The sequence below is a fragment of the Pogona vitticeps genome, chromosome 1 (assembly GCF_051106095.1).
Source record: "Pogona vitticeps strain Pit_001003342236 chromosome 1, PviZW2.1, whole genome shotgun sequence".
NCBI classification, from domain to species: domain Eukaryota; kingdom Metazoa; phylum Chordata; class Lepidosauria; order Squamata; family Agamidae; genus Pogona; species Pogona vitticeps.
The window spans coordinates 153,128,597-153,147,888 of NC_135783.1; positions in this window are offsets into that span (position 1 = coordinate 153,128,597).

The window sequence follows — 19,292 nt, forward strand, 5'->3', positions numbered from 1 at the left end:
AAGAAACAAACAAAAACCCCTCTATCTCCTAGAGGAGTTTTTTTTAAAAAACGTAGAAAACCATGTACTTTGTCATGCTTTGTCACAATTGGTACCCAGTAGAGGCTTCCATTGTCTGGATAGCAGGAAAAATGCCAATATCATCTGCACATTGTGAGGTTGATGTAGGGGAACAAATGCTCAGTCGAGATGAGCCCTCTGAGAGAGGCATTCTGTATTCAGTGTTCACTTAATCCTCCTTTTCAGGACATTGTAAAAAATGGATGGGAAACCCCAAAATTCCTCCTTATGTTCCTACACTGGAAGAAAATATAAATAAAATAAAGTGAATAAAATAAATAATAAATAAAGCCTAGGATAGCTGCAGAGCAGAGCAAAGAGACAGTACAGCAGAGGGCAAAAATAACTCTCAGTAGAAATCTGGACTGGGTTATTATGAAAAACGGGTGCCCAAGGAGATAGCCAGATCTAAGCAAAGCCTAGCTGGGTAAGTAATATGGTATCTAGAGATGGGGATGACTCATTTTGGCAAGTCGTCCCGCTTCGTGAGTCATCAAAAGTTGACGCCTCACGAAGCACTAAGTTGCCCCATAAATTCACTGATCCATGGGGAGGTTTTAAAAAACCCCTCCCCCACTGCCACTGCCACCCCCGCTTTGACCACCCTACTGCCGCGCTGCCACTGCCACCCCTCCACCCCCACCCAATCCCCACTGCCACCCCCTTATTGTAGTCATTGCTGCCGCTGCTGAGGTCCCCATCATTTTTTTATTCATCCCCATGTCTAATGGTAACCCTCAGCATCCTACCCACTAGAATTTAACAATTCATTTTTCAAGCCAGAACCAAAAGAGATAAGCTCCCAAGCAATTCCTGTGGTGAGCTTTCTAAGTGCTGCTGGTAGCTGAATCAGAGACTCAGCCCTATGGCATGCCAGGCACTGGGGGAGGATGCTAGCTGAAGCAACACAGCAGCAGTCTTTGACACAATGGAGGTAAAGGGTTTTCTTGACCTACAATGTTGGTGGCATGGGAGGGAACTCTAACAGGAAACTAGTTCCCTTGGTGGGCTGCAAAGGAGATACCACATGAGGGCAGCCCGTAGGCTAAGGCAGGATTGCCCATACAGCGTCTAAACATAGACCCTTTGAATGTAACCTCAGTTCTGACTATGTTTGAAAAACTTACAGAGTTGATCCTTAATGCTTCAGAGCTTTCTTGTCCATTGCTCCTACTGAAAATTAATTACAGGGCAAATATTTAGCCAGCGCTACTACCAGATACAGAGGGATGTGGTGGTGGTGCGGGTTAAATCACACAAGCCTCTGTGTTGCAAGGTCAGAAGACCAAGCAGTCGTAAGATCAAATCCACGTGATGGAGTGAGCTCCCATCGCTTGTCCCAGCTCCTGCCAACCTAAGAGTTTGAAAGCATGTAAATGTGAGTAGATAAATACAGTAGGTACCACCTCGATGGGAAGGTAACGGCATTCCGTGTCTAGTTGTGCTGGCCAAGTGACCACAGAAAATGTCTTCAGACAAAAACACTCGCTCTATGGCTTGGAAACGGAGATGAGCACTGTGCCCTAGAGTTGGACCCGACTGGACTAAATGCCAAGGGCAATCTTTACCTTTACCTACTACCAGATACAGTACAGTATTTGTCACCAGGTAGGACTGACAGACTATTAGCTCCCTGCTTACTGTATATTGCCCTAATTTCATTTGGGGGAAACAAAGTAACCAATAATCCTTTGTAGGCAAATGATGCAACACTAAATTTAGAGCAGGCTGCATAGTCACAGAGCACTTCCAGAAGAAGGGAATCGCAAATCACTTCTGAGTACTCTAAAGCTACCAAAACCCTGCAAAGGGCTGCCATAAGTCAGAATCAACTTGACAGTACATAATTATTAATAATTAAATTTTGTCCTTAAAGCCAATGCTGCAATTATAATACTGAAACAATAATAAAACATACTGAACACACTGAAAATGATCATTCTTGATGTTAAATTTTTAAATAAGCTAGCAATACCCAGAGTGAGTCAACCTTTCAAAAGTTTTAGGTCTTCATGCATAGGAAATCTATCAAAACCTCTTGCGGACAGCAATGAAATATCATTAACAGCTAGTTCCTCAGCTGTCATAATGTGCAAAGTGGAGGAGGAAGTCTCCTTACATAACCTTATGAGCAGTATTGGAAAAATAACATTCAGAAGGAATCGATTGTGATCTAACACTCCATATCCAGATCACATTGTAATTAAAACTTGTGAGGGGTCATTTCATCAGCAGTAAGGCCATTTCTAGCCTGAAGCACTTTTGATCTCTTTAATGGCAAGCTAGAAGAAGATTATCGGGCCTAATTTATTTCAGGAGTGTGAATGGCACTGATTTCATGCAGAGAGAATTAAGCGGGGAATGAGCAAAATGTCAGATGAATGCACCCTCCTGCATTTGCTATTTTTTTAAGGGAAATGTTTCTACCATGGATAACAGTTAAACTGAGACAGAGAAAAAGAAATCCACACAAAGAGAAACAGACACACATGTTCTCAGAAACTGTAGGCAAGGTGACCATTTCAAATTTTAGTACTGGGGGAGGGGAGATTTCAGAAACAGACAGAATCTCAGGACAGATTTAAGTTAACCCTTTAGTCACAAGAGGGACATGGTGGCGCTGCGGGCTAAACCGCAGAAGCCTTTGTGTGCTGCAGGGTCAGAAGACCAGCAGTCATAAGAACAAATCCACGTGACGGAGTGAGCTCCTGTCGCTTGTCTCAGATCCCACCAATCTAGTGGTTCGAAAGCATGCAAATGCGAGTAGATAAATAGGGACCACCTCAGTGGGAAGGTAACAGCATTTCATGTCTAAGTCGCACTGGCCATGTGACCACAGAAGATTGTCTTCGGACAAAACGCTGGCTCTATGGCTTGGCAACGGGGATGAGTACCGCCCCCTAGAGTCGGACACGACTGGACAAAAATTGTCAAGGGGAACCTTTGCCTTTACGTTTAGTCATATTCAGCACTAAATTGCAAAATTCTGTATAGTGAATAAGTGTTTTCTTGGTTTCCAGGTTTCTATCTTGTCTCTCATAATAAGAGGAGCACAGTTTGAACATTCATCTTTAAAAAGAAAATAAAGGTACTGTGTCTACAGGCCACAATCCTTCCAGGGATGTTGGCAAATCTTTGGGTCTGAGTCCAAGTCTTTGGTACTGAGTCCCAGGTCACAAGTCTCAGGTCTGAATCCTTATAAAAACAAGCTCTTATTCCCCAGGGGAAAAAAGGGAGGGATGGGAGGGTTCTGAGTCATGAGTCATTGGGGAAAAACTCAAGTCAAGTCCCACAGCTCAAATCCCCATCCCTGCAGCCTTCTCCTTCTGTTCAGTTGAAAACTACAGCTCCCATGAACCCTAGCCAACATGTTCAATGACCATAAAAGGATTTGTAATGCAACATATCAGGTTGATTTCAAACAGTAATTCAGTAGATAGAAGGAGTGGGTTTACCAGAAATCTTGAGTCCTTCCTGAGAAACAGTCACACTTCGTCTGGGCTCCTTGAGTCACTGCCACCTTCCCTTCAACTTGCTTGATCAGTGGTCCCCAACCTTGGGGCCTCCAGATGTTCTCCCAAAAATCCTGGCCAGCAGAGGTGGAGGCGAAGGCTTCTGGGAGTTGTACTCCAAGAACATCTGGAGGACCGAGGTTGAGGACCACTGTGCTAGGTGACACATTTGATTAGAAGAAAACCATACATTTTAGCATGGGAGAAATTGGAAGGGATGGGCATGGCTTTCTTTTCAAAAATTCTTAAACATTTAAAAGAACTCCATTACATGATTAATAGGTAAATAACCGGGCCCTTTTGACATGGGCAAGAAAATCTATTAGCCAAGTCTACAGCCCCTTAGCTGACACATGCATATGAAAACACATACAAACATTTTATAATCTGGATGCACACAATATTGGTGGTAATGATTTCCAAAGCTTGCCGGAGTGCCAAGGGCCTCAAATTATCCACCTCTGAGCCTAACGAGAGTCATGTAGGTTCAAGACCAAAGGCCTCTCTGCTCTAGCATTCACTGCCCAACCAACAGCTATGGGAAATCTAGACGCAGGAAATGAGAGCAACTGTAGCTGCCAGCTTGTATTTATATTCAGAGGCATTACCTTTAGCTGTTTCCAGCACTAGAGGCAATGTACTGCCATCAGGACTGGCAATACGACCATTCTATTCATCATGTGGTTATTCAATTCACTTTCAAAGCCATCACTACATCATGGAACAACAAACTTCACTATTGAACGGTCTCAAGAAGTGCTGCCTTTAATTTTTCTTGAATCTCTCACCATTCAGCTTCAGTAAATGACAGTGGATTATAAGAGAAGAGGGGGAAAATGCCCACATTTCCATTTCCCACATCATGCAGAGTTTTACCTGCCTTTATTAGCTCCCACACACAAACACACACACTTGTCTTTTTAAAAAAACTACAAAGCCCCAGTGTTTGTAATTGAACCCCCTATGAAATATTAGTTCAGCCCAAAGGGGTGAACCAAGAAAGAGAGAGGCTATGAGTAAAAGATTAGAATCAGTAGGAGCAGGACAGCGGAAGAGGCTGGAGCTGCTGTTGCCACTTGGGCTGCTGGACCCTTGCCAAGTTGGTCCAGGTATAGTTTCTGTGTGTTTGTGTTGGAGGGTGAATTTCCACTGTGAATTCATGAATTGCATATAGTTGTATTGATATTTTGTTTTAGGGTTTTGATGATTCGCCTGTGTTATGGATGCCCAACTCAATTGAGGAAGATGTTTTTGGATTTTTTTTTTGTCTGACCTTGAAATCAAAAGGCCGCTTGAACTTTGCAAATTCTACAAACAACTCTTGCATTGGTGCTCTTGCCAAGGACATGGGTGTACAAACTGTAGCATTTGGTTGTTGTTATAATTGCTCATGTTATTTGTTATATAACTGCAAATAAGGAGAGACTCATTTTGTGAAGTTGTGTTTGCAAGATTCATCAACAGTAAGCAAATAGCCCATAGAACTTTAAAGTGTTACACAATCTTTTGTTACAGCAAAATTGCTCGGGATCTTTGATCACTTTGGTTGCTCTCTTTTTGCCTTCTCTGCAACTCTACAACACCCTTTTTCAAATATAATGGCCAGAAATGGCTGCATCATAGCCTTGTAACTTGTAAAAGATTTTATGACATCAATGATGTTATTTTTACTGTACAGTGGTGCCCCGCATAGCGACTTTAATCCATTCCGGATTAATCATCGCTATCCGGAAACATCGCTATACGGATATGAAAACCCCATAGGAACGCATTAAACTCCGTTTAATGCGTTCCTATGGGGCGAAAACTCACCGTTGAGCGAAGACCCTCCATAGCGCCGCCATTTTCGGCACCTTGGTAAGTGAGGGCAGCACGCGAAAATGCTTGCGGCAGACATTTTGGGCACCCGGCGGCCATTTTGGAACCGCCGATCAGCTGTTCTAAAAACATCGCAATGCGAAGATCAGTAAGCGAAACGCTTACCGATCATCGCAATGCGATGTTTTCCCTATCTAAACATCGCAATGCAATTGCATTAGCAATCACAAAAAATAGATCGCTATGCGGATTTGTCATTAAACGGTGCACTCGTTATGCGAGGCACCACTGTACTTTCCTCATGGTCCCTAACATGGTATTTGTCCCAAGATCTCTTTTCTGTTTAAGTAACTCAGTCACCTTCAGCATTACCTAGCTTCATGTTATAAAGAACCGATTCTTGGAGAATTTCATTGCTTACACATCCTTCTGTGGCAGAAAAATGACAATGTATTTCGCCTTTCTGTCCTTTAAGCAATTTTTAATCTGTAAAAGGGTATTTCCTGTCATCCCTGCTATGCTTGGTCAGAAAACTTTTGATGAAGAACTTTAACATCATTCCGGCATTCAAAAAAGAGTTAATTTAATTTGCAGATTGTCCCCTCTCCACCTGTCACTGTACACAGGAAGAGGGAAAGCTTTTGGTACTTGTGGAGTCTCTCTGTGTGATGGGGACTCCTGAAAAAAAAAACTAAGGTTCCCAATGTTGTGAACAGTAGGGATGGGCCAAAAGGAAAAGAAATCTCAATTCTTAAAATTGATGTCTGTTTTGAGTTCTTGAGTATATCATCTGATCGACTCCTTCCCTCCTTTGTCCATGAATGAATTTTCTTTACGTATTGAATAATTGCCCAATCGAAGAAAAACCTTCCTACTTGTGGAGAGATAGAAAATTCTGTAACATTCATATAGATACATGTGTACCATCTAGTCATGGGAAATTGCAGGATGATACGAGTCATGGGCTCAGAAGGAAGAAGGATTGGCCAGGCAGGGAGAGCTGTAATCAACCACTCTTCACATATTATTTTCCCTTCTACTGCTTTAAGAACACAATATTACCCATTCACATTTTTTTAAAAGTAACCAAGATGGCCACTTATCTCAGACATTCAAGGCCTACATTCCTTTTCTCTGAAATTGGGTCCAATAAACTATCTGCTTTTGCAGTCTTTAGAGTTTTGCTAAATTTCTTTCACGCATATGGCAAACACACAAATATGATTTTAATGGGACAAAGGCACAGACAGAAGTTTGTAGGAAGAGTTCTCACAAGAGAGGAAGATGAGTTCTCAGACAACATGTTTACTGCTGGAGGGGTGGGAAATCAGCTGAGAATTTCTTTGCCCTCTAAAAATCCCTTCCCTAGCAGAGAGGTTGAAAGTCTTCACAGTGCTCTCCTTCACATGTAGACTAAAATAGGCAGGGGCTGGCTCCTCTCCCTGCTCACAATTTCAAGTTAAAAATCCCCTTCTGCCAAGACATTTTCGAATGTCCAAGTCAGTTACGTCTACTGCCCTACCTGTCCACATGCTTCTTAAAACTCCTAATGGACTTTAAAAGGTTGCTGAAAATGGACTGACCTTTTCTTCTTCAGCAAGTGTCCCTGGCATGGGGAGAGAGGCAGCTACTAAACTACCTTCAAGAAAATAAATGATATACATTTCCTAGTCTCCAAATAGTATGAATTTTTATGAGAAATCTTTATAAATTCAATGCAACATTCTTATAGCGGACATGTTGTTCCACTGCAGCAAGAATCATGGTTTGGTTCTCTGCAGTGAGTGGGAGGAGGATGGAGGGCAAATGCATCTGTTTGTAGAAATTAGCTTTAGTCTTTACAGTAGCTGAAAAGGCAGCTTTTCCAGGAACAGTATATTCTTGCAAGTTACCCCTGTTGTAATGCAAAGTATTTTGAAGTGCCTTGTTCTTAAATGGGCAATTAAGAGTCTTTAACCTTTTTTTATTTATCCCAGTACCTTGTTCCAAATCCCCTTCCCTATGATCTTCTCTGACCTAATGGTAAATGAATATATATATATAAATAAATAAAAAATATATAGGACTATTATTATGCTAGCTAGCTGTGTATGCAAATTGCCATGAAGAACCACACTTCAAAATTTATCACCACATTACTCTACTGGACTAGAGATGTTTACATTTCACTTCCTCTCCTGAGGTTTCACAAGTTGAGTATCTGGGTTTAGGTTGAGATCCATGCATAGAGGCAGAACAACCACTTACCACTTCTCATTCTGCTCTCTACCCCACCTTTCCCCACTACCCCACACTGATAGCCTCCAAATGTTGCTGCAGGTGACAACGTTGCAAATACTCCATAAGTGCGATCAGAGCATTGTAAAATTGAACATTCCATGGATGCTTCTAAGTTATTTTAGGAAGAAGAGAATGAATGAATGAATGAATGAATGAATGAATGAATGAATGAATGAATGTTCATTGCTATGAGATTCTCCTTGGGGAAGAACTTGTGATTCAACAATTTGAACTGGGGGGGGGGGGGGGAGAGAAATGAATGTGAAAGAAGGAACTGAAAGTGACAGATGTGTCCATCCTGACAGAACGCTCTCAGTGCTTGGCTCAGCTCTTCCAAGTCCAGCTTTGAATCCCCAGGTAATTAGCCATGTTAGCACTGTATTAGTCTTGCCAGTTCTTTTCTCCGAGAGATCCTCATCTTTAACGGCTATCTGTCAGGCAGGTATAAAAGTGTTACCTCTTTGCTGAGAACAGCTATATCTATTTAATTTGACCCATGCAAATGAGGCACAAATTCAGTTTGTTGTTGCAAAATTTAACAGCATTTGCTCATTTCTTCACATTTAGAATGGAAATGACTAGACATTTCTTTAAAAAAAAATGAATGTGGAAGAAGGTGAAACAGATTTACCTGTAGTATTTTGAGACTGAGGTTGACAGGGCGCCTGACTGCTGCAGGGCCACTGTAACCTCCCTAGGTCTTGCCCAGCCTGGCTCATAAAAGTGGTCAGGCTCATAACAACAGAATGGGCCATGAACATCCTTTATGGGTCTCCCTGTGAAGGCAGGGTCCCCCATGCCCTCAAGGAGACATTCATTAGATCCACCCCTAAAAAAACAAGCCTGGCAGTGGATGATATTAACAACTACAGACCTGTTGCCAATGTTCCATTCTTAAGCAAGCTAGTGGAGAGGGTGGTGGCTGATCAGCTACAGGCACTCCTGGAGGAGACTGATGCCCTTGATCCATTGCATTCCAGGTTCAGGCTGCATCACGGCATGGAGACGGGATTGGTTTCTCTGCAAGATGACCTCCTGAGGGAGACCAATGGGGAAAAATGTCCCTGCTGGTCTTCCTCAATCTCTCCATGTCCTTGGATACCATCAATCATGGTATCCTCCTGGAGAGGCTCTCTGGGTTGGGGATCAGTGGCCTGGCTTTGTCCTGGCTCCGATTCTTCCTAGAAGACCATCCTCATAGAGTACAACTCAGGGAGATGATGTCCTCCCCTTGGATTCTTAACTGTGGAGTCCCACTGGGGTTGATCATCTCTCTAATGTTGTTTCATATCTGTACGAGGTATATGAGCTTTGTGTCACAAATATGCAGATGCCACCCAGCTCTATCTCTCCTTTCTTCCTTCTGCAGTAGATGACGTCCCGTCCCTTGAGCACTGCCTGGATGCTGTGCTAGGGTGGATGAGAGATAATCGTCTCAGACTGAACCCAGACAAGATGGAGATCCTGAGAGTAGGTGCCCCTAATGTCTGTGGGGTGGGGGCCTCCCTCTCATTTGGTTGGGCTACTCTACCCACAGAGGATTAAGTTCACAATCTGGGTGTATTTTTAGACCCAGTGCTATTTATGGAGTCCCAGGTAGCATCTGTAGTCTGTGCAGCCTTTCTCCACCTCAGGGAGCTGTGTCCTTATCTTGACACCAGGCCCCCCACCACACAAGTCCATGAATTGGCAGTCTCAAGGTTAGACCACTATAATGCTCTTTATGTGAGGCCACATAAAGAACTGAAGACATTATTCCATAATCTCCCATACATCTATACAAAAAGAATAATGAGTTTTGTGGCTGTGTGGTGACAAGGATATTGGCTGAAATCCTGTTGTACAGGTTCACGTGTACAACAGGGACACTGCCAGCAGCGGCAACAAATTGCCACTGATTAAAGGTGATTTTTGAGGTGCACATGACTTGCACACAGTGCAATGAAGTTGTGTACACTCTGAAATCCCGAAAGTAAGCTTTTAATCAATAGCGGTTGACTAGTGCTGCTAATTGTGAAGGCAAGAGGAGAAGGGGACGACAGAGGATGAGATGGTTGGACAGTGTCATCGAAGCGACCAACATGAATTTGACCCAACTCCGGGAGGCAGTGGAAGACAGGAGGGCCTGGCGTGCTCTGGTCCATGGGGTCACGAAGAGTCGGACACGACTGAATGACTGAACGATGTCGAGTGCTGCTAATGTCATCACTACTGTGCACATAGAGCTGCACAACAGATCTCAGCCATTGTATTAATTATCCATTTTCTGAAGTTTGTGTTGTGAAAAAATTAGTTAAACCAATAACGACAATGTTAGCAGCAGTAGGTAAACTGTCACGCACTGAGCATATGCATTTGCTGTACATCTTAATTCCCACTTTGCTAGCAGAGTATAAACCAGTGACTCTTAAATGCCTGTAATTGCCCAAAAGGCGGATATTTTCATATGGATAGGAAGCTACAACATATATGCATGTCAATTAAGCAAAAGCAATTTCCTTTCTCATAACAACGATTCTTCCAAGAAACACGCCCTGGGCCAACCAACTGTAGAACAGCAAGTAAGAACTCTGTTGCTACGTGCCAGCAGAAGAGGAGAGCACTAGTCTGCTTGTGGCATAAGGCTGAGTACTTCACTTACCCTAACAGCCAACAAGGGGCTGATGAAGTATTGAGTAAATGTAGGAATGCTTTCTTTACTGTGGGTGGAGGGACAAAACCCAGATAAGCAGTCCAATGAGATTGGGCATTTTGACCTCTTTTATCTTTCTCTAAGCAACCGGTAGTCCAATCTTGCTGTTAGGTCGCTTTCACCTTCCTCAAGGAAACAATGCTAATTCTTTATTCCTCTTTGTCAGGTGGGTGTGCATCTGTAAAGCTCTGCATCCATGAGGTTCATCGGTATATGGGCATGCACTGAACCCAGTTGTAGAGGTTTCTGCAGTCAAGTCTAGGGCCAAAATCCTGTTGCAAATACAGAACTAAATGAGCAGTTTTGCAAGTGGTATGTGCTATGTTCCAAGCTGCCCATTATGCACCCAGTTGCTCCCTGATAGGGCAATCCATTTGTACAACTGGCTATTCAACAGGCACTCAGGAAACAGCAAAAACCACTTGTGCAGTTGTCTTTCTATGCATGGTTTCCCACAAGAACAGGATCTTGGATTAACTTGGTTTTGTTTTATCCTGTTCTGTCCTGAATGGGTTTCTTGGGATCAATTTTGTCTGGTCTTACCATGGTGATTGCCCCTGATTCATAGTTGTAAGGTAATCTCTGCTAACTAATATAGTTACAATACATTCCTTTAAAAGATACAATGCTACCTCACTAGACGATGATAATCCATTCCACTGAAATCGCTTTTTAGTGAAATCATTATCTAGCGGAAAGCATTTTCCCCATTGGAATGCATTGAAACCTGTTTAATGCGTTCCAATGGAGAAGAATCGTCATTGTCTAGCGAAGATCAGCCATAGGAAAGCCGCTTTGCGAACCGCGATCAGCTGTTTAAATCGCTGTCTTGCGAAGCTTAGGTCCTGAAAACACCTGTTTTGTGAGTGCGGAGGAAGCTGTCAAAATAATTGTCTAGCGAAAAATGGTTTGTGAAGCAGGGACCAAACATTGTCCAGCGAAATTCCCCCATAGGAATCGCTGTTTTGCGAATCGCTATAGCGATTGCAAAAAGTCAATGTCTAGCGAAAAAACTGTCATGCGGGGTAACTGTCTAGCGAGGCACCACTGTACTGTTGGATCTAACTGGTGATTTTTTTCATTATCCTTCAACAAGAATAGATTGACCTGGAATATAAATCACACCAGCCAGCATTTGCATGCTAGAACTATTACTTCCCATTCTCTTCCTATGACTGCCATTCCTTAACCTATATAACAAGCACTGGATTCTGGTAACATCTGACCCAGTGATGTCAAGTTGTGGAGTTTGCAGAGTCAGGGGGCAAAGTAAGAGGGAGAAGTCTGGTGATCAATGCTGGATGTGTATGGTAAAAGTGTGGAATGTTGGTCAGGGAAAGAAAATTAAATATTCATTTTTCTGCTCACCAGCAAATGTTACCTGCCCTCCTCAAAATGGCTACACTTGCTTGTTTTCCAGTATTTGGCAACTCTGTTACACTCACACTTGAAACATATCACATTTGACTTAGATCTTACAATGACATTTTCACAAACTGTAGGCTTTTCATTCCGTCTAATCCACATTACATAAACTACAGCAGAAAATTAGCCCCAAGTTCTAGAAAAATGTCCATTAAAATTATGAGGGGATATTGTTTCATTTTCACTGTACTCACTGACAATACAACAAAAAATTGTTGTGGGCGGATATTTCAGGAGATTTCAGCTAGCCTACTCTTTGCAAATAGCTTCTTACTCTGTCATCTCAAGGTTTCAAGCAAATGTTTTGATGAGGAGAGGATGTTGCCCTCTGTTTATCATGCTGTTTCAGGTTTACCCATCCCTCCTGGCATCTCTTGTTGTGTAATTCTAAAAACCAGTCCCTTGGAAGAATCCCCCTTTCTTTTGATAGGTCTATAGTACAGATAAGACACTTTTGACCTCAGATTCTTACAGAAAACCAAATGGATTAGTCATATTTGATGAAAAGGGTTTGTAACAGAGGCAACTCTCACCAATATGTGGCACTGAAATGGGATCTATGTGCATCCACGCCACCCACCACTGCAAGGACAATGAATGAAGGCATGAATTAAATTTGACGATTCAACCTAGAGAGCAGGCTTTCGTATGACTCTTGCAAAGTGAGACAAATGGTGTTCTGTCCTGCATAGAATTGCATTCTTTGAACTCAGTTACTCCTTAGGTGGAACATCATGCAGGCCTGCCGTACCTTTAAATGGCTCACTGGGAATTCTGGTAGCACTTGATCAGTGAAAGCAACTGAAATTTTCACTCCGCAGGTTGTTGAAGTGAATAGAGGTTGCATCATTGTTGAAGATATTCTTTTTTTTTCTCCTTTGGACTTTTTTTGGGGGAGGGAAACTTTAAATGAAATAAAAACTCATTTTCTTAACTCAAACCATGCATCGTTAAAGAACTACACAGAATTAAAATTGATGACAAACAACTGTTCTTTCACTCTTCCCAAAATAGCTATGCAATTAGTATAAAAAGTAAAAAAAAACCAAAGGAAATTGGTGAAAGGAGGGGGGGTTCAATGCCTTCTTCCTGATCTCTTCAATTTTCTTAATGTTTGGTTTGATATTTTTGCAAAAAAAAAAAAAATAGTTTCTATTGGGTTCATTATTTATTCAGCCTCATAAGGCTGAACTACACAAGCCCCTGAACACCATTACTCCACCAGCTGATCCACATTGGGGCCGAGCCATGTGAATGAGGAGGGGACTTTATATTCTACACAATGATCCTGGTCTTCATCACCTCTTTTTGCATTCTACGATACGCAAACAACCTGCTGAAGCAAATTACAGTTTCCTGCATACATGCAAATGTCTATATGTGTGTTATGTGCCTTCAAGTCAATTCCAACTTATGGTAATACTAGTAGGGGTTCCCAAGGCATGTTACACAATTAGGAAGAGTTTTACCAGTGTCACTTCCCAGTAAGTATTCATGGCCAAGTTAGGACTTTGAATCCAGACCTCCTGCAGGTCTCCAGTCAGGAATGCTGTGTGAATCCTATCTTGCTCTTTATCCCATTTGGTTCCCAAATACTGAAACCTGCTTGCTTTTAAAGTAGGTTTCTGTGCCTGTTGAACCATTGTATATTGTTCTATGTCTAGAGCTTCTAGCATATTCAGATAGGTAAAGACACCTGTCTGCAGAGCTGTTTCCCCAAATTCAAGAGGCACTATGCAGATGTAGTCATACATAATTTGACTCTCAGCCATGGCCAGACCATAACATTTTGCTGCTTGAAATGGCAACCCAACCACAATCTCAAATCAAATGCATAGTATACAAATCCAACCTGTTTATTTCGGAGTAAGCAGAAGTTATCCGCAGGCTTTAGGAAACCTGAAAGTTTGCACAAGTGGAAACATTCTTTGGAGGAGAAAAATAATCAAGAGGAACCCCTCCCCACAAAATAGAACAACCTACTGAGAACTGTCCTGCATAGACAGTCCAGATGCCTGTTTCATAACTAGAATATGATAAAAAGTAATCCCTCCAGAAACCTATTCTCTCAAAACTTCTTGCTGAAATCAACTTGCAAATTAGGTCAACACCAAGCAAAAGGAAGCTAATTTGCTACTTGTCGTGCTGTGGAAAGCTCGTGCTAAGAAAGCTTCACTTCAGATTGCAAAGTGTGGGGGAATGCCCCTCTCCAAGGTTGCTAAGCTTTTGTCTGATTCTACAGTGGTAGAGAACAGTCTCTTGGACGACATCACAGCTGCTTTAGAGAGAACACTGTCTTGGATGACATCACAGCTGCTTTAGAGAGAACACTCTCTTGGATGACATCACAGCTGCTTCAGAGAGAACACTCTCTTGGATGACATCACAGCTGCTTCTGAGAGGAGGCGTGGCTACCCATTCTTCTTTCTCATAGCGATAGGGAGCTAACTTCAAAAGTCTTTCGTTGGGCCAGTCCTGGTGGCATTATGTAACCATTGTTCTATCTGTATACTGTCAACTATCTGTGAGCTTGTAAGGTTAATAAAACACAGTCCTCCTGGGGGCAGGGCAGTCGTCTTATTCAAGGTCCTCTTCTTCTAGTCACCCATCAGGAGCACTGCTGGCAGACATCCTTCTCTTTGTGTGGCTGACTTCTTTAACTTCTCTGAGACTATTTGCTATCCTAATTATCTGGTGATCACCATAAACCATCAACCTTCTCATTTCGTGACCCTACACCAAAACTGGTTTCTCAGATGTTTTGATCGAGCATGTACTCAAGGGCCTCCGAATGCTGGTCAACTGGGAGGACATGAAAAATTGGACAAGAGGTTGAATAGAAGATTGGGTGGCTGGGTGGGAATGATATGGTTGCTTGTCTGGACCAATGAACAAGAGCTCTCCAGGCTGCAAAATCTTAGTGCTACCCTATTTGTTTGCATTTAATTCTTGTTCACATTTGATACCAAGATAAATAGAATAACTGGGAGAGATCTGTGAAATAGACTTTTAGATATGAACATCGCTAAAAGGGAGTCAGTAGAATGTAGTTTTCTCATAAGAGCATTCAGCTTTTTCTTTCTAGAAGCATAAACATGAGATGCCTGGTTATGTTTTTCTTGTCACCTTGGTGTGCAAATTTAAGCAAGTTATTGTGTGATTTAAATCAGTGGTTCTTAACCTTGGGTTACTCAGGTGTTTTTGGACTGCAACTCCCAGAAGCCTTCAGCATCAGCTGTGCTGGCTAGGGTTTCTGGGAGTTGCAGTTCAAAAACACCTGAGTAACCCAAGGTTAAGAACCACTGATTTAAATCTTCTTAATGGCCAGTATCCCACTGAGGTTGTGGGAAGTGGGTTTTCTTCATGGAAGAAACCCACTTGCACCAAGGTAACATTTGCACAAGTGGTCTCACTCCATGAGGGGTTTTCTGCTTAGTAGAAGCTCAGTCAGATACCGGCTGTTGTGGGTAACTGTGGAGCATAGGCTAGAATTAGCTATCACTTTGCCACTATAAATACTGGCATGGTATTGTATGGCCTAACAAAAAAGCTGTAGAATTCACAGACTCAGCAAAATGGACTACTACACAAAGACAGTTATGACTTGTCTTTCAAATATGAGAATATTCTGAAAATGATGAATAATGATGAATATATAGGCCTCTGCTTTCCATAAATGCTTGTTTCTGATGAGAGCCCTTTGCAGAAGTGAGAAAGCCTTCTAGCTTTTATGGAAACCCACCTCAGCACAGTTTTAGTGGACAGGTGAACAATAAATCAATACATGCCTGTGAGCCTTTACACCTCTCTCATTCTGAAAGTACTGTGTGCTTCGCATAATGTGTACAGGCTGGAAGTTCTGTTTAATACTGGCATTTCTTTTTCAGTTCATTGTAACTGCCCCTGATTTTACTTAAATCTAAACATTACAACTTGACAGAGTTGCACAGATAGAGCTGTCATACACACAAACTGCCAAACACATAATATTGAAAGGAATGCTTCCACCTGCAATGAAGACAGGTAGTAACGTTTTATTTCAGGAAATCTTCCTGATGATAGAGCTGGAATATTTATTTTCTTGCCCTGAAGCTTGGCATCGTTCTCAAGAAACAATCAAGGTGCTTCTATTGCACATGGTAACACTGGTCTAATCTCTTTGGTTGTTGTGAGATGACAATTGACTCAGTTTTGGGGGCCAGAATCTGTTTGCAAAGTTTGTTCTTAATGTGGAATGCTTGCATTGCTTCATAAAGATGTGCAGATAACAATCCTGGCCACATAAAACCAGAACCAAAAATAAATGCTGACCATCATTAGTCAAAGCACTCTATAGTGGTGAAACGTTCATGTAAGATAAATAGAAGGGAATGACATGTTAATTTGCATACTCTGTGGTTCAAATTGCAGATGAGCTCAGCTCTGCTAATTTTTTTACCCTAACAATTGCATAGACAGGCTGTGTCCAAGCAGGAAATGGTTTTGGGGGGAGAATAAAAGAGTGCTCATTGTCACCTCTTGTTTTTTAGAATTACTTCTCTGAATAGCTTTTCGGTTATAAGCAGTAAAGATATGTGCAAGTTGTTGGAGTTTCTGCAACCTCGCATGCTTCCTCTAGTACAGTGGTCAGGGAACAGGGGTAAATTACCCCAAATGGGGTAAAAACGAAAATCCTGGGGGTAATGAGGATGAGCAGAGCCCCAATATTGATGCTCTTATATCCAAGATGAAGCAACATCATTTCTCCAAAATCTGAAGTTTTCAAGTAAGTTGAAGCTTTCAAAATAATTTTGAATAGATTCAATAAGATTTTGAATTCAAATAATGTCTGATTTCCTTCCTTTCAAATCAAGGGGGTAATGTCGACGTATATAAATTTGGGGGGGGGGGGGTAAAAGGTAAAAAAGTTCCCTGGTCCCTGCTCTAGTAGGTGAGGCTGAGAGACAGGGACCTTTTCTGACCTGGGTTGACTGTCCTTCTGTCCAGCGCTAAAAAAAGAAGAGGGTGGGTTGATTGAGCAGACAAAAGGCCATAGGTGAAAGCAACAGTGCCTCCTTAGACAGTATCTTCGTCTATTAAAGCACCTCTTTCCCGGGCTTAACGTGCAAGCACCAGTTTCAGGACGCATGTTTAACGGAACCCATTGCTTCCTTCTCTCCAGTACAAGAGCAGTCAATTTGTTCCTGCTTCCTGTTCTTAAAACAGTTAATGGTCTATAAAAAGGCCTCCAGTTTTGGAAAGGTAAGTCCTGTCTCATTAACTTTTCAGAATGAATTAACAGTGTCAATGATTGAGTGTGCTTGTTATTTTGGAACAGAATAAATATATATGGAGAGTTGTGGGAGTTGGAACTGTTTTTTTTTTCCTGTTTGCATTACTGTGTGCCAGGCAACCAGCCATTGTCTACACAAGCAGACAATGTCTTTTTTTTTCTGTACCAAACAGTGCTATAAGGTGAGTAATGTATATTTTGCTCTGTGCACAGGACTGGTTTGTGTGTGGGAAGCTATCTTGGCTCAAGGTGCATTGTTGTGTGGCCTCTGAGGATGGGGTGCACAGGAGATGGGCACTGCCAGAGACTTTCTCTATGAGCTTGTCCCTGCATAAATGTAAAGATTATTTTTCTTTCTCATTTGCTGTTGCCTGCTTTTAGACTGATTCTCCTTTGCCTCTGCTTTTTTTTTTTTTTGAGTAATTCTTGTGATATATTTTTTGTATGCATTTGGAGTGACAGAAAGCATAAATGGGAATGCTGAAACAGAAGAACCTGGAAAAAAAGCTTTCCTTCTCATTGAAAAGGAAAGGAGCAAAGTATGTACAAAAAGCAGACTCTTCTTCAGCAAGACATGCTTGACAATTTTATTTTTAGTAATATCTTTCCACCAATATAATAGAACAGGTGTTAAGCTAACAAATCTGCAATGTCCTGGATCCCTGCCCCCAACAGTTTTTTTTATACCTGGTATTCCATTAGCCACTCACCAGTCTTCTGACACAGAGAGTGATCTTGGGAACAAGTTATATGTCTTTGTTAGAAGAGCTGCCATTTCACTCCGAGATGCCAGACAGACCAAGAGATTGGTCTGTTTTCAATTTGCCAGGAAGACTAAGAAGTTCATTTTTTATCATCACCTGTTGCCACAGATTCTTAAACTCCCTGAAAACAGCAGTTTAAACCTGGGTAGCTAGCAGCGTTTTTGCACTATCTGCACAAGACAAGACACAATACATGCATTCAGCTTATCTGCAATATCTTCATTCTTCTTCAATTCCTGATCACTCTGTGGTCCACCTCCTTATCCCATTTCCTACTGCTTTGTATTTAAATAACGTTCTCATGTTGGTCTTAATTTTATTATCTGTACACTCCTTAAAATCCTTTGTTGCATCCCTTATTTTCTACTTTCATTATTGTTGGACAAGCTGATGTTCCTTTTCTCTGAAAACGTCCATTTCAGAAACTTTTTATTTTTACGTAAATGTGGCCTGCTGGACATCCTTGGCAATTTCCCATGTACATGTCCTTTGCATGTCACAGTCATTTTTTTCAGTCAATGCTAAAAGACTTTCACCTCACACTAGGTCCTGGGAGTCTAGGAACAGCTTCCCTCTGGTAATTGTGCAAGCTCTGTTGTTCATCAGCAACTCCTTTAAGAGAGAATTACATACATATTAGGGTATATTGAGAAAGTTTGCCTCTTCGGCATGACTGGAACATGCATTCCCACATCTACAGTATATAAGGATACTGAAGCCATCCATTATATCACCACTTTCTTCTCTCTGTTCACTGCGGCATATAGTTACGGTATATGGTTCCCTTATAGCACTGTTTGGCACAGAAAAAAAAGACATTGTCTGCTTGTGTTTCTAGATAAAACAATCTATCCTCCCTCTTAAAGAGCTGTCCCACACCAAACTGGTACAGAACTCGAGCATGCAATCTTTTGGGGACAATTAATTGAGATGCAAAGTAGTTCTTTGTTCTGCCTTTGCAGACCGGTACCTGAGTTAAAATAGATTGCACTGAAGATAAAGACCATTAAGCGCTAGCTGGATCACACCAAATTTCACAGTGTGGACAGGCCCTATGTGATTATTGTAGGGCCTGCACTACAGGTGAACTGCAAATTCAAGATATAAGCTGCAGGTATAAGCTTCAAGACAAGCATTATTCAATAGGTAATAGTTATGTAAAATGTGGGGGTAACAGTCTACTACAAATAATGGAGAGTGTTCTGGAGCCAGTCTTCTAATTTAATTCAATTCAATTTCAGTTATATACCAGTTTTAGTGAAGTTCAGTTTTTAGTTTTTATAATTCTCCATGAAACTATGCACAATGTGTCTTACCTTCGTCCCCTGGGAAAGTTGTTCTTCATCTTCAAATGGTGATAGCAAACCCTTCAGTGGCTCCTGTTCTTTACAGACATGACTGTCAAATGGCAAGCATAGCAAAGATAGACACTCTTGGTGGTAGCCAGCTGAAATTACAGAGCATTCATC